Genomic DNA, 6,870 nt, shown 5'->3' with positions numbered 1-6,870 from the left:
GTTAGATTCCCACATGCTGGGGACACGGCGTCTAAGTGATAGAGCACTTACTTTTAGTGCGTGAGGTCCCTGATTTGATCCCCGGCTAGGTAAGTTTATGATGGTCAACATCGTGTCCGTGGGTTTTATCGGTGTAATCCTGTTTTCTCCCACATTCTCATTTTATCATCATTCACTTACCTTAATCGTTCATCTCCCTTAGCCTAACGGGCATAACCATGGGACGTTAAACTGAAAGATTTCTGGTGGTTTCTTTTGTTAACCCATTTAAATATCTCCATATGAAAAGTAGGTTATCTGATACACATTTTTTAATGTTCATGACAATGATAAAAAGTTCCCATGCTTAGGTAAATTTCTAATTGGGGATTTTATACGAATTCGAGTGCGCGGTATCCAATGGAAATATTGTTAAACATATCCATTCATGGGTCACGAGAAAAATGACCTCAAAGTTGGGATGCAAGTATATATATACTTTAAATTTTATCGTATATTTTTATACGATAGGGTAGTATCTTATTTATTCGGTTTTAAAAGTATTAATAAAGCTTTTTACTTCGTTTTTTTAAAGCCTGGAGGCATTGTAGAACACGTTGTGTATGCTTTCACGCCTTTCTACGTCGAGACATAGGGGATAATGACATCATAACTTTTAAAAATTATTTCTTGTTAGGCCTATGTTTATTGTTTTTGACGGGCTTACTTTTGCACCTAGAAGATTGAAATTTTACACACACATTCAGTGTACCCATTAGTATTTTTCAGTTTTGTTTCATATCTCTGCGTTAACACAAGGAGGGGGAGGGGGTCCAGAAGGACAAAAAGATAAAAAAAAAGGGGGATTTATTAATAAAAAATCCGTTATTTCACGTTTTCCCGCCTAAGATACATGATGGAGACATGTAAATGATCCCGTTTGAAAGGTTGTTCTATTCTGAAAAGAATGAGGTATGAACCATGATCCTAGAATGATACTGTAGCTGCTAGACTGAAATTTATAGTTTACAAAAAAAATTTAAAAGGGTTATGTCTCAGATTCTGTTAATCATAAAAATGAAATTCATTAAATATGGCTCTTGGTCGGTCCAATTCCGAGACCTGAACACAATTACGACATGTGTGATCCGTTTTGGAGACACTACTCCGGTGCAGATTTCGGATTCCATTCACCCTTTCTCAAAGAACTGCGGACGCACTGCACACAGAATGATGTGATATTTCACTTGCTAACCTTTATGACTCCATTCTACGTCGCATCAGAGTTGTTCTGAGAGTGTAAAGTAATCCAATGTCATATTAATCTGTTTACTTGCACTTTTTTCAGTTTTTTCTGTTATTTTCGTAAGCATCTATATATCCCAACTTCGAGATTATTTTCTCGCGACCCATGGACAGACATCTTTAAAACTAGTTTCACTGGATTCCGCGTCCTCAAATTAATCCTTGTGTATTACCATTAAAAATATAGCATAAGAAATACTGTGAGGACGCTTAGAAACCCCAATTAAAAATAACTAATTATTGGCATTTTGTACAGAAATTTTATACAGACACATTTCAAAACAATACTGGGGCCGCGGTGGCTCAGTGGTAGATCCTTCACCTCTGGTGCATAGAGTCCCTGGTTCGATCCCAGCTCTCGCCAAGTGAACTTGTGGTGGACAAACACCGTATGCGTGGGTTTCCTCGGAGTTCTCCCGTTTCTTCCCACTTTCTTCATTCCACCATTTCATTCATTTCTCATCATCACCGTCTCCTTTAGCCTAGCCGGCATAAACGTGGGACGTAAAACTCAAAGATTTCATTTCATTTTTTTAAAAAAAAACAATACTTTGTTGCATTGCACTCCAACGCAGACTGTCACTTTCGACTTTACTGACGTCATCATCATCCAAAAGAGAAAAGAAATAATGCTTGTCGACCTCGTCACCAGGTAGCAGACGCAACTACAACCTAGAATAGTCAAATCATGTCATTTTCTTGGGATTGTTGTTTGAAGTAACGGGCTTCAGCCCTTTAAAACTAGCCACCTTGCTATTCATAAGCTCTTCAAAATATAAACTGGTTTCAAGATATCTATTGCTTCAAACTGTAAGCTGAAGAAGAAAGAGACAAGGTCACACATAATGTAGCGTAATGTAAGAAAACTACTTTCTTACTATACACCCAACTTACTTTATTATGTCAATAATGAAGTAATTTTCGGGATCAATATAATTTTTGGCAGCTATTGAGAATTACTTAAACTACTAATTTTGCTTGTTTGGTAAGAAGAAACAAAAAAGTTGATTAATTACATAAGTATTACCTTGTGGTCCTTTTACGACCCCAGTGGTAAACAATCATTTTTGTATAACAGCAAACGATATTTTGCGTTCAATATATTAAACATACATTGGAGAGAAAATATAAGAACAGACTTTTAGATACTTATATTCGTTTAAGAAATATGCTGCGTTAAATATCTCTGGGGTCTCAAAAAGACTCCACGGTAGTACACAAGGGTTAATATAAAAAACTCAATTAAAAGCTTATTCAAGCGTAAGCATTTTTATCATGGGCGTAAGTGATAGGTCTCTAATTTCAGTAATATTAAATGAGTATATTCTGAACTGATATTTTATTATATTCCACTATTATTATTATTATTATTATTATTATTATTATTATTATTATTATTATTATTATTATTATTATTATTATTATTATTATTATGTATAACAAAAATTAATTGTTATTATTTGTCTCAAATTTGTAATGATTTGACTTTTATGTAACATGTATGTAGATGAGGTCGTAGATGCTGATACTGCAACTTTATATAAAGATTATTTTCTATTCATAATTATGTATGTAGACATTTCATTTTTTTTTTAAAAAAAAAAGAATAATAATCTTAGATTCTGTAATCTAAAAATGACATCACGTCACGTCATACTTCAGGTTGTACATGGGAATTATTCAAATGATTGTGATCCAGGATAACAACTGAGCATGTAATTTTATGTAAAAACTTTAAGGTCAAAAATTCAAAATGGAGAACGAGTAATATAATTAAATAACATATATCGTTACAGATACTGAGTGTTTAAACAACGTCTAGACTTAGGACGTCAACTTCTATCCACTCTCTAATATGATAGCCAAAGTTTAACATTAAAATAAGAAAAATTTAGCTTAGACAATCACAAAGATTATATTCTCATTTATTAAAGTTATAATACGTGTGACATGCCATTCTGTTTTCTATCAGCGTCCTTGATAACTCAGACATACACATGCATAACATATATATCTAGTTTACATTAAAGAGATATGAAAATTAATGGTAGTTTCTAAATTTTAATCATTTTTATCCATGTTACTAATAAACTATCGACATTATGACGGTAATTGAAGACCTTATCACTGGTATGACTTCTCGCATTCCATAAGTTACTACTACGTGACGTCTCCATGGTATAATAAAAATTATTTTTTACAGAGCAAGGAAGGTAAAGTAGAAGAAACCAGTATTTTAAAAAAATCGCTTAGTCTAAGGATAAAAGCAGAATATTTTCCGATATAAAACAATGGGCAGAGACATCAAGATGGTGGAGATAATTGTCAACTTTAAAGTAAATTTAGATGTTTTGGAAACGAAATAGAATGAACATTTAAAAATTTAGAAAGTGCTGTAGTGATAAAAGTCAAAAGAGCTATGAATACCGTTGAGAATGCTTACGGATAGGATAAGGTATACCAGCTACATTCCTCAACAGTTGCTGTGCGTGACACATTTGGGAGAATAACTTCTGTGTGAAGTGAAGAAAGATTTTGCGGCTAGATGTCGCTAATTGTAAGGTAGCTTCAGGGTTGATTGATATTTAGAAACATCGTTCAATGTTGCATATATATATATATATCTATATCATAACAATTATTGGTCGATTTTTGATATTTTTTAATAGTTTGATCTTTTTCGATACTTTGGTATTCGATATATTCTATATGTTGATATTTTTCGATATTTTGATATTTTTGATTTTTTCGATATATTGATATTTCATCGATTTTGGTATTGAAATCTGGATATTACACAGCGCTAAGATAGCTTAGCTGAATTCACTCTTGATTGCTCCCGCCAGTCAAATACCGTGTTTTCTATGTTACAATATTTTTACCAAATGACGTGACTAATGTACAATTTACTGCAAAAGTAAACTTATTTTTGCGTAAGTGGGTAACCTATTTTTGAGTACGTTAAATTTTAATAATTTTGCAGTTTGCTGCTTTCCCGTTGACCCATTGATAATTTGTACAATAAAATTTGGTCGTGAATTTTTTCTTCTAGTTGATTGCGATATGTGTTTCAAAGGACAACAGTTAACTCATCATCGAGTATTAACCCTGAATCATTGATGTCTGTCCATCTTTTCAAAATATAGTAGAGCAACTAAAACTCGGCACTTGATAACCCGGCAGTCCGGATAACTCGGCCATATCCTGGCAGGGCGAAAACAACGGGACATTACACATTTCTTTAAAAAAAAAAAAAAAAAAAGCCAGTTTTTGCAAAGTCGGTTAATTAATTTTCATTATAGACAGCTATATGCCTAGATAAAGTATTTTTCTGAGGTCTATCTTATCAGGTAAATTACTGTACAGTGTGTATTTATTAATTTTCATTTTCATGTATAGTAAAGTCTCTATGCCTTCATAAAGTACTTACTTTTCCTTTGTTTAAAGGTATTTGAGCAGTTTATTCTCTATTGTATTCCTCACAAATACATACAAGTACAGTGCTGTATTTTCTGAGGAAACACTCGTACTTATTCTTTTTTAGCCCTATTCCCGATAACCTGGCATTTTTACAAACTCGGCCACCCTTCGGTCCACATCAGGCCGAGTTTTCGGGATTCTATTGTATTACCATCTTACACTCTAAGCAGAAGAAATCTACCTTTCTCTTGTGACGCCGGTGCCATAAGGTTTGTTTAATTTTCGTATATTCGTACTGAAATGTTTGTATATGTTTAAAATGCCAAGTTTAAAAGTTGAATTTACAAATGAAGCCTATGAGAGACGTACGATCTGAATCTATCATTGGAATTTGAAATATTAACATATCTGTCTGTGTTCTGCCTGCATGTCGCTTTGGCATTCGTGAAACAACAGGGGGTACGGTCATACCGTCATACTCCCCCTATGGTGCCGCCAATGCCACTCCCAATATTGTTACATTGTAGACACACTTATAAACATTGAAGAACAAAATTTGCATTGATTTCACGTTGTTAAGCTATAAAAATAGATTGTCTCTTCTCTCACTCAAAAAACACACTCCACTAATTCGTGAATAAGTTGAAGTTTAGCGTTGCTTTCCAGGACCGAGGCAATATGAAATGTGGACCTACACGTTAAGGTGGTATCCAAACCACCGTAATACGGTCAAATATTTTTGATACTATCCCAGGACCATGTATACCAAAGGCGCACGCGCTTGCCACTAGACCATCAGAGAGGGTTCAACGTACATAAATTAAAACCAAAAGAATTTAGCAACCTGTTAAGAAACCGGTTTTGTGGCAGATGACAATACATCCAGATGTTTAGCCTAGCAGAAAGCCAAATGCTGAAAAGAAGCAAGAATTAGAGATTGCGCCAAGTACAATTGGAGTCAAATGTAGATTGGAGCTACACGTCTTTAGAACAATGTCTTATCTTCTGCTGCGAAATTTTACTTCGTATGCGCAATTAATTCTACAACTTCTTAAGTTCATTCGGAATTTGGTGGCTGGAAGTTAACATATCCTCATAGGTCTCATTCCAATAAATTTCCAAGAGAATCTTTCGAATACTGTTATACATTTTGTGGAATACGTGTATATTTTTAAATATATTTCGATTTAGTTGTAAAATGAGCCGTAAACCTTTTTTAAAAAGGAAGAAAGAAAAACAAAAAACCCATGTGTGTATGTCAACGCTAAAGAGCTATCATATTCTAGGAGAGCTCCTTTCTGGCTAAGAGAGGGTCACGGTGGCTCACTGGTAGAGCGCTTGTCTCTAGTGCGTAAGGTCCCTCGTTCGAACCCTAGCCAATTAAGTTTGCGGTAGACAGCATCGTGTGTGGGCTTCTCGGGGTACTTCCGTTTCCTTCCACATTCTCATTCCACCAATTATTCCTCATTCCATCATTCCTCTGCCTTAATTATCCGTCTCCTTTAGCCTAAAAGACATAATCATGGGACATTAAACTGAAAGATTTCAGCCCATTGCAAAACCACGCTCAGGAATTGTAACTATGATTCTACTTATAGGTTTCTGTTATTCATGAATCTTTATTTCATTTTTTTCATTTCGTTGTGGCTAAGAACTTTGAGCACAACTATAGAGAGCTTCTTTTCATTGGTTCTTACAAGAATCCGGTGATAGCTTGTGAGTTACTTCTTTATGATGTTATATGGCTAAGGAGATAAATATGGCTGGACAGTGCCAGTTGATCGCTATTTCATGCTTTAAACAACCATAATAATTCGAAGTGTGGCAATGGTTGAAGTTTTCTCATTTGCTAGGAACAATTAAGGTTAATTTAGAGCGCCACTTTTAACAATTAAATTCTCTTAGACCGTTGTAATACAAAATAATCTTGTTCTGGGCCATGGTAACACTAATTAGGTGCCTTCAAAAAACTAAGTAAGTTTTGGAACACCGTATATGCGATTACATATTTGGTCTAGGAATTAATTCGTGCGGTTGGTACGCACACATTGAAGCTGTAGTACAAACACAAAATACATAAATACCTTAAGAAAAATATTGTCCATCGCTAGCCACCACTTTCGCCCATCTGTCAGGCAATGTACGGATTCCGTGGCGAAAGAAGTC

This window comes from Thermobia domestica, chromosome 14, assembly GCF_964235325.1.
Source record: "Thermobia domestica chromosome 14, izTheDome1.hap1.1, whole genome shotgun sequence".
Taxonomy (NCBI): Eukaryota; Metazoa; Arthropoda; class Insecta; order Zygentoma; family Lepismatidae; genus Thermobia; species Thermobia domestica.
Note: the sequence above shows the minus strand (reverse complement) of the source record.